General features: G+C 36.9%; 1 protein-coding gene across 3 annotated transcripts in view; it reads left to right on the top strand.

The window, feature by feature from the left end:
- LOC150108890 (E3 ubiquitin-protein ligase RNF123-like) overlaps window positions 1–13,867 on the top strand; it is a 660,886-nt gene that overhangs the window by 107,206 nt on the left and 539,813 nt on the right. Inside the window, exon 1 of one of the 3 annotated variants that reach the window (XM_090410702.1) lies at window positions 904–1,001. The exons of the other annotated variants lie outside the window; for them this stretch is intronic. The gene's annotated coding sequence lies outside the window, so the exon portion shown is untranslated. Of the gene's footprint in view, window positions 1–903; window positions 1,002–13,867 lie in introns of those variants that run through there. 3 annotated transcript variants of the gene reach the window in all.

The raw sequence follows: 13,867 nt of genomic DNA on the forward strand, positions 1-13,867 counted from the left end.
TTATTTTCGGAGTTAAATTTATGTATTTGTCATATAATCTTGTATTAAATGTTTTGTTTTATTGATTTCAATATTGTGTGTGCCTGATTCTTTTTCATTGCACCATTCATAAAAAGTTCGAACCTTGCGGGAGCCCTAAGTGAAAGATATTAAATTCGGCCTGTATGAATAAGGAGACTGCTAAGTTAATTGAAGATTGATTCTACTAATTTACATAGACTAATCTAAATATAGGGTGGTGCAGTATAAATATAAATTTCCCTACATTTTGATTAGTAATCAACCAGCAATTAATTGATTTTATTAAGAACAACATTACAACAAGATGGCGAACCATAGAGCCAAGAAGGATGTTCTTCCAACACATGTATCTCACAAATAAGGCATGTGGTACAGCACCCTCTACTGCTCAAAATTTGACCTAAAATTTTTCCTTGGCAAAAAGTCCCCTTCCTTATGATTCACTTTCATGCAAACTGCAATCTAATATACCAATTGTTCCAATTTTTATGAATTATTGAAATTACGAATTTATGGGATGCCCTGTATGTGCTGCAGTAAGTGAAACAATACAGTTGTATTGGGCAAAAGATCTAATGTCCTATTTTGGTGCCTCTAATATTGGGGGGAAAAAATTACAGCTATGTGGCAGTTGCTCTTAAGATAACAGTATGTCAAATTTTTGGCAAATTAATGCAACCATATTTGTTCAGGTTAGTTCTTAATCTTTTGGATCTGTACAACTTCTAAATAGCACATTAGTTTTCTTCCATCTAATCTTCTGTTGAAGAGGTGTCTAAAGTGTATTCTGTCAGTCCTGACTTTTCATGATTTATAGCGAATGTATATTATTCGCTATGCTTATACTTGTATAAGTATAGCGAATTTTTTATGTTCTTCCAGGTCAGTGTTAACAGATCTTCCTGCCTGCCCATAGTAGGCCAAGTCACAAGGAACTTCATACACTCCAGGGTGTGCCAGAGGGTGAAGTTTATCCTTAGGTGAGTGGATCAGAGTTGCTAATTTAACACGAGGTTTGAATGTGATGTGAAGGCCATATTTCATTAGTACTTTGGCTATCTTTTCTGATGTACCTCTGACATAGGGAATAGAAATGGTAATGTTGTGTTCCTGTGTATTAAAAGGGATATGTAGTATTTTAACTATTTTGTAGGAATTGTAGCTGTTGGCCAAGAAAATATGGCACAGATATTTGAATTCTATGGACAGAGCTGCATCATTAGAACAAATGGCTCTGCCTCTGTGTGTGTGTGTGTGTGTGTGTGTGTGTGTGTGTGTGTGTGTGTGTGTGTGTGTGTGTGAGTGAGTGAGTGAGTGTTTTTAAAATGCCATACTGTTGGACTTCGATGATGATGTGATTGTTTATGTAGATATCTTCCTGTGTGTTGCATTTCTGTCAATGGGAAAAAGATAGTTATTCATCTGAAAGGTTGGCGACAAATGTGTCAAGAAAAGGTAAACAGTTATTAGATTCCTTTTCTACTGTGAAGTGGATTTTGGGGTGTTGGCTGTTTAGGTAGGTGACAAACACATCTAAAGTGTCTTGTCCATGGAACCAAATGACATATACATCAACATAGTGTAACCACACTATGGGCTTGTAAGTAGCTGGAACAATTTGAAAACAAATTGTTCCATGTAAAAGTTTGCTAAAGAGAGAGGAAGTGTATGGGGGGGGGGGACCCATAGCAGTACCATTAATTTTTTATTACATTATTAGAGGCCCCCAAAATAGGACTTCAGATCTTTTGTACATTACAATTGTTTTGTTTCACTTACTCACTGTTGCATGTACTTGTGTATTTCCTCTAATGATGTCTGATGCTGATATGAAATTCAGTAAAATATAAGGAAGTTAATAAAAACATCTTTTTATAAAATGGTTTGTTTGGTGTTGTTAATAATGTTAAAAATAATCATGAATAACTGTCAACACCTAAGGTTATCTGTCAGATGTATAATGCTATGCATTATGGGATACTAAGGCAAGTGATGAGAAGTCATTAGCATCTATATACAAGTTGCCCAGTCAAAATATAGCAGGTGCAAACTTTGTTTCCTTACACTTAGATAAATGATTAATCCAAGAATATAATTTCTTGGCATGTTTAATTTATAGTATAACCAACTGGAAAAACTTCCAACAACCATCTCTAATCCAGAGTAATTTAATAATAATGTGTAACACCTTTTGGCTACTTGTATATGAAAATATGACTTCTGCATTACTTCAACTTCTTGAGACTTCAATAAAGGTTGAAACCTGTCTGAGTGGTGACCCTTCCCATAATGCATAGCATTATACATGTCTGTAAGGATACTTGCTTTGTATTATGGGGTACTAAGGCAAGTGATGAGAAGTCATTAGCATCTATATATGAGTTTCCCAGTTCTGAAAATACTTCAGGTGCAAACTTTGTTTGCTTACATTTGGATAAAGGATTAAACTAAGAATATAACTTCTTGTCATCTTTAATTTATAGTATAACCAAGTGGAAAAACTTCCAACATCCATGCCAATAGTTTGTAATCCAATCCAATATGCTTTAATTTATGCAACAGTCTTCCATGCTGCAATCTATCAAAAGCCTTAGCACAATCCAAAAGTATCATAGTGTATCCATTCCCCTTGTCTAACTCAGTGGTAACATTATTATAGAATGTGATCAAGTTGCTAAAACATGACCTTCCTTTAATAAACCCATGCTCTTTGTTGCAAAGTAGAGATTTACTGTCAACCCATTTCTTAATGTGGGCCCTAACCAATTTTTCCAAAATCTTCACCACCACTCCTAAGATACTGATTTGGTCAATAGTTGGATATGTTGGTCTTTGTACTATCCTTGTGTAATGGATTACCATACATTCTTTCCACTCCTGTGGAATCTTCCCTGTTCTGAGACTCAAATTATATAATTCGAGTTTCAGAATAGGGAAGAACTGAATGCTGAACTGGCTATTTCCTGGTTAACGGAATAGCCAGTTCAGCTGAACACTCCTTTAGCATCTGTGCTGATATCACATCGGATCCTATTGCAGAATTTTTATTCTGTTTGTGCAACAGCTCTAATACTTCTTCCTCATTCACATGAGTTTCATCATATAGTGAAGAGGTAGCAGTAAGTTCAATGTTGCATATACCAGGTTGATAACTTTTAGCAAAATAGCTTCTCATTAGTTGTAATTAGAATAGCTTCAGAAGTGATTAGAATAGCTTCTCATTAGTTGTAATTAGAATAGCTTCAGAAGTGATTAGAATAGCTTCTTATTCTAATCACTTCTGCATCAGTCACTTGCATACAATCTGCATTCACAGTTATTCTTTCAAATTCATTCTTTCTTTTACTTACAGCATAAGACAGAATTCTTTTGGGTTGTCTTTAACTTGCAGAACCAGTTCCTTTTCATACTTGGACTTAGCTTTCCATACAATGCTTGTGACTTTTCTGGCCTGCTGCTTATAATTATTATAACTGACATTATCTTTATGCACATTCCTTCCACATCATGATTTCTTATGACTCTCTTGCTTAATTAGATTGTACATCCCTTTCACTCCTATGTTTATTTTTCAAACTCTAGGGATGCATTCTGATATTGCATCATTCAAGTATTTTTTTAAACACTTTCCATGCACTGTCAATATCCTTCCCATCCAATAACTGATAAATGGTACCGAACCCACCCAGCATACTTCTCAGGTGGTGGGTCATAATTTCTTGGTTTGTAGTTCAGCATGTAACCTTTTCTGATTGGAACATTCATGAACTTACTCACTTTCCAAGTGAGTACTGCATGATCACTGTCACCAAAAGCAGGCAGAGTAATGTCTTTAACTGAAACCTCCTCGCAATAGCTCAAAAGAGAAGAAAGTTGCATGAGTTTCGAGGAGAAAGTTGTCTTGCAATAGCTCAATAAATTCAGTTTCATTCTTCTCATGCGATTTCATAGCTACCCAGTCGATGTTTGGATAATTAAAGTTCCCCATTAATGATTACTCTTTTTGCACCTATCATATTTATTTGGTGATGCATTTCTTCGTCACTAGCAACTGATCCACAAGTCTGTAACAACATCCCGCTATGTATTTAATCTTGTTAGACTCCACCTCACACCTGGTGGCTTCAAACTCATAGCCCCATGAAAAACTTGACTAGGATTGTGGTTTTATGTCTCTTATTTATTTTGTATAGGTCTATATAATATAGGTCTCTTATTTAATTATCTTATTAATTTTTTATTTAGTTTTAATTTCATTTGAAATTAGGAATTTACTGAATACCTGTTTTGCTTATGCTTTAGTGATGCTTTTAAAATTAATTTATTGGATTTTATATTGTGTTCCATTGTTAATGTAATGAAAATGCCTTTGACACTTAGGTGAAATTTTACATCTAATAAATTTACATTGAAGTAAGTGTGAGTTTCTGTTTTTAATTTTGCAGGCAGTTCCAGGCAATGACAATCAGGAAAAAGAGGGAGTAGTAATAGGATAATGATTTGAATGGCAGGTAGTACCAAGTAGAGTGATGTGGGCAAATGTCAGAATGGACAACTGGACAATGACTTATTTGCTTATGGTCTCACAGAAGGTTCTCTACCAAGGAAGAAATTTTTAAGGCATTAGAGAAGGCAGCTGGCACAATGAAAAAGGAAAAGTGGGTTCTTGTTGGATATCTGAACAGCAGAGTAGGAAATTATTACCAGACATACAGAAATGTTTGGGGAAAGTTTGGAGAAAAGTAAAAGCTAATAATAATGGCAAATGCCTGCTAGATTTCTGTTCAGGACATGGATTAGTTATTACTAACACTGTTCCAACATAATGTGAATAAATTCACATGGAGAGAAGATGCAAGAAATAAGAGTAGTCTCACTATGTTATAGTTGATACCATTCTTTTCCTGCTGGTTCGGGATAGGAGGTGACCAATACTTAGTTTTGAGCAGGATAAAATTGAATTTCATATTGAAAAGAAGAGGGTGTAAGAAAGTTTTAAAACTAATCAAAGTTGAGCAGCTTTTAGAGGTGAATTGTACACTCAAATAGACAAATATCATTGAAGAAAAAAATGAAAAAGTTTGGAAACCAAAACAAACCTTGGAGATTCAGTGGCAAACTCTGACAAAAACATTGATTCAGCCAGAGAGGCATATGGTGAGGCTGTCTATAAAGATAGAAAAATTAGAACTCCATGGTGGACTCAGGAAGTTAGAGGTAGTCAAGGAAAAGAAGAAAGCATTACAGAAAGTTCCTGGGAAGTAAGTCAGCTTGTGTGCTTAGAGAATACAGAGAAAAATGTAAGAAAGAGAAGCACTGTGTAAAATTAACTAAACAAAAGTAATGGGAAGACTTAGATAAGAACATAGAAAATAATAATGATAATTATTATCGGAGAACTCCAGGGAGTCAAGGACTTATCAAGGGGAGGCTATGCATCAACCCAAATCAGCTGTCATGCTGCTCTGTGAGAAAAAAACCTAGCTCTTACCCCTTTATTGACTGCAAACACTTAACTTCCATGGATGCTCCCTGTGTTCTCTCCCCACCTTCCATATAATGAAAAATTTCATCAGATGATATCCTATAACATCCATTCAGAAGTTTATAGACCTATCGTATCACCCATTTTTCTACTGTTAACCAGAGCCTGTAATCCACATACTTGCAATCTGTCCTCATAATCTAAATTCCTTAATCCTGATATAATCTTAGTAAATCTTCTTTACACTCTTTCTGCAGCTTCTTTATCCCTTTGGAACCCAGGAGACCAAATCTGCACATAATAATCCAGTTGTGATCTTATGAAAGCCTTATAAAGAGACAAAATGACTTCCTTATCCATAGATGTCAAGGTTTGCTTCAACATTGCAATTATCCTCTGAGTTATATTTGCAACTTTTGCTATGTGACCATTGAACTTCAAATTCTTATCCACTGTTATGCCAAGATCCCTTGCCTCTTCAGTTTCTTGTACCATAATCCCATTAATTTAACATGCTGCTGGAAATCTCATCACACCAAAGTGCATAACTTTACACTCACTAGCAGTAAACTGATAGCCATTTTCATTTTGCCCAAATTTTCAGTCTATTCAAATCATTTTATAAGTGCTGGATATCAGTAGCATCTCTGATTACTCTGCCTATTTTTGCATTGTCAGCAAACAATTGCACATCTCTTGTTAGACCCTCTCTAATGCCATTAATCTACAGATTGAACAATAATAGCCCTAGGACTGAACCCTGAGGTACCACTCTGGTCACCTTAAATTTGGCAGATTCACTCCCACCATATATCACTCTTTGATATCTATCTATCAACCATCCACTGATCCAAATCAAGAATTTATATTACAATCCCATATTCTCCAGTTTATGCGACAGCCTTTTGTGTGTCCTATTGTAAAAAGAATCATAGTTTACAATTATAAATCTTTTTACAGTTGTTTCTCTATTCTAATATATCATTAATTTTGGTTTTGTAACACTATATCAGCACTTGCAATGTGCCCGTTATTGATATATTATTATAAAAATGAAATGTAAAGCATTTGAAATTGATGTACTTACTAGATTCTGATAATTTGTAATAATTTTTAATCTTTATTATAATTTAAAATTGTTAAGTGTTGAGATATCTTTTGTGGTTTGTGAAGACATTATACGTAACTTCTCGTTTTCAATTTACATGGAGTGCGCATGCTCACAGAGGAATTTGATGGGTGATCGACAGCTGACAGAGAGTGTTCAGTATCGGAATAATGAGGAAAACAATTAGAGTGCTAATGTAAATTTTGAGAATGGCAACTGGAGAATTTTGTTCCTAAGAAGTTTTTAAGTTTTACATGACAGTCAGGAGACTATTAATAGAAGATTCTGAAAAGATTCGTAGGCACGAGTCTTTAAACTTGGAGGAGTTGAAACTTAGATATGTTGTTTATGAAGTCGTAGTAGAAGTAACTTCTTTCTCTGTTACGAAAATTAGTAAATTGCTTGTCAAATAGAACTGCAAGAGGTAAGAATATTTATACTTCCGTGAGATAGGAGGAAGAACAATGTGTGCTATATAAGGGAGATAAAAAAAAAGATCCCATGGAAAAGGAGCAAAAAACTGACTCTGATGAACATTTTTGTTATTATGAAAACAAGGTGTTTAGTCTGGTAGACATGATTAAATATATGTCAAACAATCCAATAATAAAATGAATCAGAGAATGGATGATTTTAATATTTTTGGATAAGAAAATCTCTGAAATGTAGATTTATTTCAGAAAGCTTTGGATCCAATTAAATTTGTAATTATTTATGTAATGTTATTTAAATGTATATGATGCTTTAGTTTCATTAAATATACAGTATTTGCTGGCATATAAGACGCACCCCCTTTTTTTTTGTACACATTTTTTAGGAAAAAACTTTATCGCTGAATATTAAATGAATTTACAGTATTTTAAATATAAAGTAATAAGTAGGTCTACTTTCAACAAATACCTAATCTAACCAGGAAAGAGTACCACCTTTTAATCTTCTTCTTCAAAACTCAGAAATTCATCTCCAGAACTAAATGAAGAGACACTTGAAACCTCTTCTAAATCAGAATCTGAGTCCTCATACAACAAATTGTCCTTTGTACTATGAATCTCGAACACCATGATGTTGATCCAGTAATATTGGTGATCCCTCTGTTAGTGGCTATCGCTTTCGCTTGATGAATAATCATTTTTGTAGACACTGAATGTCCCGCTATTCTGTGGTCTAAAATCCAAGTATTCAGTTCTGACTCAAGTTCTGGCCATTTTGCAGTTCCACTTTGTAGGTTATGTTTACTGTGAGTTGCCTTTTTTAGATCCTCTTCCTGATTCTGCCAAGTTTTTATCATTTTCTCAGTTGGGGGTGACCCAAAATACCTTTCTGCAGCCCTGTTTGCATGTTCTTTAGCATATGCAATCACACGTATCTTGTATGCAATATTGTAGCAATGCCGACATTTTTCAGCCATAATTTGCCAAGAAATTTAGAGAAAATTTAATGGCAGAAATTTATCACCATTCACAACAATTAGAAAGTTTAAATGAACAGGAACACAGCTGTGATCGTCGATGACAGCGCATGTTTCATCCAACTCTACGTAACTGGAACGAACTTTACTTAAAAATTAAAGTAATAAAAAACTGAGTATCGGTGTATAAGACATGGATACGAGACCCCCCCCCTCAAATGAGGTTTTTCATCCCTTGAGAGATAGCTAGAGAATATACACAATTGACAAAGCAATTGTATACCAGAATTAATTGCTGTATTATAGTGTTAGCTAGTGTTCTATAAAGCAAAGTTATTTGGACATGACAGGTGGCGCCTGTGAATAAGCTATGTTAAACTTGTGCTTCCACATTTTATTGTAATTGCAAGTGTTTTTTGTGCAAAGTAAGCAGTAAATGGAAAATTATCAGAGGGTACTAAGGAACCCATTACTTCCGCACAACTCGTAAGTAGTACCCATAGTCCATCAAATCAGTTAATTTTTACAATTAAAAACAGCCACATGAAAGTGCCTGCTATGCCTACCGTGCGAAGTAAAAATGGCAGCAACAAAGGCCAATAACAAAAGATTACCTCGAGTCTTGTCAGCATAGCGGCGCTGATCACCAACAAACTGAATGCCAGTACGAAGTGCCGCAGCTGTGAAACCAAAGTTACCGAAAGAAAAAAAGGTATATTGTGTGATTTCTGTTGCCACTGGTTACATACTTCCTGCACAAAAATAGATGAATCGGCACACAAGCTTTTTACTGATCTCAACCAGCCTTACTTCTGTACAATGTGCTTCCCTTCCATAAAACAGCTACTAAACCTAAGCAAACGAGCTGAAAACCTCGAATAACACCTTAATACTATGATTGATACCTTCTCCTCCAGAATCTGAAAGCTGGAAACTAAGCTCGAGACACTCGACGACCAGCTCCCAATCGCAAGTGCACCAATGCCCTCTAACGAACTTCGTGAACTAATCGCATCAATGCTACACGAGTCGCTTGAAGCTGAAAATAGGAGGCTCGTTGAGAATGCCGTTATCCTGAACTTTCTGTTGGAAAACGGTAAATCATTAATAGAGGACATCGGCAAACTAGCAGGAGAATGCAACTTTGATCCCAGAAATATTGTCAAATGTCATTGTTTTGGACCCATAAACAAAAGAAAAGACAGAACGAACTTTCCATGACTCATGAAAGTGACCTGCGACACTCTTACAAACACATCCAAATTTATAACGCTGATAAACAAGCTTGCCCCCAATATCACGTACGTGCTCAACCTGATTTAACTTTTTCCCAAAGAGAACAAAGAAGCCAACTCCGAAAACAACTAGAAGAAAAAATACACCAAAATGGAGACAACAGTTGGATGATAGACTACAAACAAACCAAACTAATGCAAAAACTGAGTGACACCACCAAGGAGATCAGTAGCAGGAACTGCATAGAAAACGTGCAAGACCCTTGCTTGTCAAATCCATGATTTGCAGAACTTTGCATATCCACTTCACCAACATCTGTGGCCTCAACTCCAATCTTAATATGTTGAATTTGTCCAAGCTTGCAAATTTGAGAAAAATTTAACAAAGGGCTTGCACAAGCCCCTTATAGCTCACCACTGCATATGCCACCCTTGGGTCGAAAGGAGTTAATCTTGGGGGGGGGGGGTTGTTTCTGTAAAAAGAGTAGGTGGGGTTTGGGGGACTTCAGATGGTAGTGGACACTATTCCACTACCATCTGAAGTCCACCAAACCCCACCTACTCTGTTTACAGAAACTCAAATCCCCTCCAAGATTAACTCCTTTCGACCCAAGGGTGGCATATGCAGTGGTGAGCTATAAGGGGCTTGTGCAAGCCCTTTGTTAAATTTTTCTCAAATTTGCGAGCCCCTTGTTCTTCTTGTTTAATAATCTTGTAGAACTAGAAAATGCCACCGTGGAATGTATACTGCTATAATTGCTACTTTAAATTCATATGGATTTTCTGATAACTGTATAAAAAATCATTTCATTGCATTTTGTTCTGATGGAGCTAGTGTAATGTTAGGAAACAAATCAGGTGTTGCAATCAAACTTCTACAAAAATTTCCTAATGTTGTGATTTGGTATTGCGCTCATCATTTACACTTAGCATTAGACGATTCGATAAAAAACATTAAAGAAATAAATCATTTTGAAATATTTATGGATAAATTATATGCTTTTTATCATCAATCACCAAGAAATCAACGAGAATTAAATATGATTGCAAAAGACCTTGGTATCAAAATTTTAAAGATCGGCTGTGTGTTTGAACCATGATGGTTTGCTTGCAGTTTACGAACGGCTTTTGCTGTGTGGAGAAATTACCGCTTTATGCAAGCATTTTGCATCGAACGATGAATATAAGGGCTTTTTAAACCGACTTCTCAATTTGGAATTTTTAAAAGATCTAGCATTAATGATTGATATCCAACAGGAATTATCATATCTGTCAGAAGCTCTACAAAGTCGCAATATAAGTATTATAAGGGCTGAGTTAGGCCTTTTTTTTTTGCTCAACGATGCGAGCCCTTTGTTAAAATTTCCATAGCTCACCACTGGGTATATGTGCGTGTATTTGCTCGACATACCCTGCCAAAGAGCACCCAACCTAAAATCAGCCAATTTCAACCTTCTTTGGCTGAAAATATCTCTCCCCCACTCAGTCTAATTCATCTGCTGTCTCTATCGCTCTCCTAATATCACCAACCACTCTGAGCTCTTTCATTTCCTCTCCTTAAAAGTTGATTTTCTCCAGTCCTACTCTCCTAACAGTGAAATCATCCTCCTGGGTGATTTCAATGTCCATAGCACAATTGGCTTTCCTTATCCAGTTGTACAGATCCTGCAGGCAGAGATGCTGAAATATTTGCCATCACTAATGACCTTACACAAATTGTTCAAAAGCCAACCAGAATACCAAATAACCCAAACCACTCCCCAAGTATTCTAGATTTGTTCCTTTCCAATGATCCCTCCAAATTTGCAGTGAATGTAGTGAGCCCACTGGGTAATTCTGACCACAATCTAATACTGATCTCCTCTCCCATGCAACCATGCTTACACAGTCACTCCCACACAAGAGTAGTTTGCCATTATAACGTGCCAATTGGGACAGTCTCCAAGACTACTATGCTTCATTCCCTTGGTTGGATTATTGTTTCCGGTCTTCCAGTCCAAACATATGCACCGAGCATATCACCAAAGTAATCCTCACTGGCATGAAAACATACATTCCCCGCACCACTCTGAACTGTCGTCCCCTTCTCCAAACCCTGGTTCTCCAAAAGATGTGCCAAGGCTGTACAAATGAAAAATCAGGCATACCACAACTGGCTCAAATCAAGAACCCCATCCTCCTTCAGTGCCTATACTGAAGCCCAAAACAGGCCTATACTGAAGCCTGCAAGCTTCCTGCAAAAAGCAGGAAGCTTGCAGCCTGTTCAAATGGCAGCCATGCCTTTTGGTCTCTTGCCAAGGCAATTGGTCGTAACTTTTGCCCTACACTATTCCCACTCCTGCCATACCCAGATGGCTCAATTGCAACATCAACCACAGAAAAAGCTACTCCCCCCCCCCCGGCTTCACACTTTGTCTCTAATGCACACATTCCAACTGCCCAATATACAATGCAGATGCCTATATCTTTTTGCCAAAAAGAGAACATAAACCTGTTGTACACAAAAGTCTCCTGGCCTTGATGGCATTCCTCCAATTGTCGAAGTTCTGTGCAGCAGAACTGACTCCTATCCTATGCCTTTGGGATATATATACTGATATATATATATATATATCCCAAAACCTGGAAACTGGCTTATTTCAACCCATTCCTAAAAAGGGTGACAAATCACTGCCATCTAACTACCACCCTATCTCACTCACTTCAGTCCTATCCAAAGTGATGGAGAAAACCATCAACTCTCAGCTCCTATTCTACCTTGAAGGTACCCAGCTGTTAAGCAACCACCAGTACAGATTCCGTCGATGCCGATCAACAGGAGATCTACTCTCATACATCACTCATCGCTCCTGTTGAGAGTAGATCTCCTGTTGATCCGTCGATGTCGATCAACAGGAGATCTACTCTCATACATCACTCATGCCATGGAGAAATTTGGCGAATCATGAGTGGCTGCACTTGATATCTCTAAATCCTTTGACTGGGTCTGTCACAAAGGCTTACTAAGCAAACTCCCATCATTTGTACTGTCACAGGACTTCTGCAGATGGACTGCCAGCTTCCTGTCTGGATGCACACTATGTGTGATGGTAGACAGCTCCCTATCCTCTCACCATCCAATTAATGCTGCGGTCCCACAAGGTTCAGTTCTCTCACTGGCTCTCTTTTTTCTGTATATCAGTGACCTACTTCAGTTGACCTCCAACACAATACATAGTTTTGCAGGCGACAACACATTGCACTCTTCCCTTTCATTTGACCCTACTCTACAACTCACTTCAACCCACAGAGCATCAACCACCAGCCCTTAATTCTGACCTCCAAGCCATCCTCCAATGGTGCTCAGGTAACCTCGTCAATTTCAGCACTAGTAAAATCCAGTTCTGTCTTATTTCTCACAAAAAAGAACCATTTTCTCCCAGCATTATTTTTGATAACACTCAAATTCCAGACAAGATGAGATTCTCTTCTTGGAATTACCCTGACATCAAGCCTCTCCTGGCATAAACATATCACAACCATTGCATCCTTTGCTTCCAAAATTAGGTTTTCTCTTTCACTCAAGACTTTATTAAACAGCTGTTAATCTTATACAAATCACAAATCTGCCCAGCTATTACATTTATATCACATTTATACTGCTCTCACATTTGGAGTGGGGTTCCTAAAAGCTCCCCCAAAATGCTTGATTTACCAACTCGCTCCCCCTTGCTCTCACATAGATGGTTGGTGTCTGCAATTTGTATATTCTATAAATATTTCCATGGGAAATGTTAATCTGAAACAGCATCAATAAATCTCCCACTCTGTACTAAGCCCATTGGAACTACAGCTGATGCCCAACATCCTTTCACAGTACACCTTGAAACCCACAGAACAAGTTTCTTTTCCTCCTCCTCCATCTCTGCTACTGCTGTACTGTGGAACAGTCCCCCCCCCCCCCCCCCCCCCCCCCCCCCCCCCCGACGTATTTCCCAAGGAATACAACATACAGGCTTTTAAATCATCAAATGTTGCACTTCTAAGTAAATCTACAAGAAGTCTTTTTAACGCTCTTTAATTAAATTCAGTAACAGCTATGATCAATTTCATTAAAGAATCGGCATTAAAAGAGATAAACTGTGATATGAGGTAGGAACATGGAAAACAATTGCCACACTCTCAGTGTTGAACTTTATAGAACGAGTCAAACATTTTATCTGTTTAAAACCCAATTTTTGTAAGATGGTGAATTAAATATGAAAATGGATAACAGAATAAGCAAAGCTAGTGTAGTAGGGAGTCATTTTAATAAATGTATATCTAATAATCATCCTCGATGAGTCTAAGGACTCCTGAAGTAGCCCGTGGTAATAATAATAATAATAATAGAGTTTGCCAAAACACCAAAAAAAAGGAAGCATACAAGGCATTGTTCAAATTAATTTTAAACTATGGATCTGAAAACTGGTTATAAATGAAACAATTGATCAAGACTAGAGATCACAGATATAAGTTCTGAAGGAAAATTAGGAAAGTGAATAGATGACATTAGCAGAATCATATTAAATATGAAGATATTAAAAAGTTATGGCGGCTTGAACAAAATGGAAAGAAAAGAAAGACCAAGA

Source organism: Typopeltis vanoorti, chromosome 2, assembly GCF_054136105.1.
Source record: "Typopeltis vanoorti isolate ZY-2024b chromosome 2, IOZ_Tvanoo_1.0, whole genome shotgun sequence".
Classification (NCBI taxonomy): domain Eukaryota; kingdom Metazoa; phylum Arthropoda; class Arachnida; order Uropygi; family Thelyphonidae; genus Typopeltis; species Typopeltis vanoorti.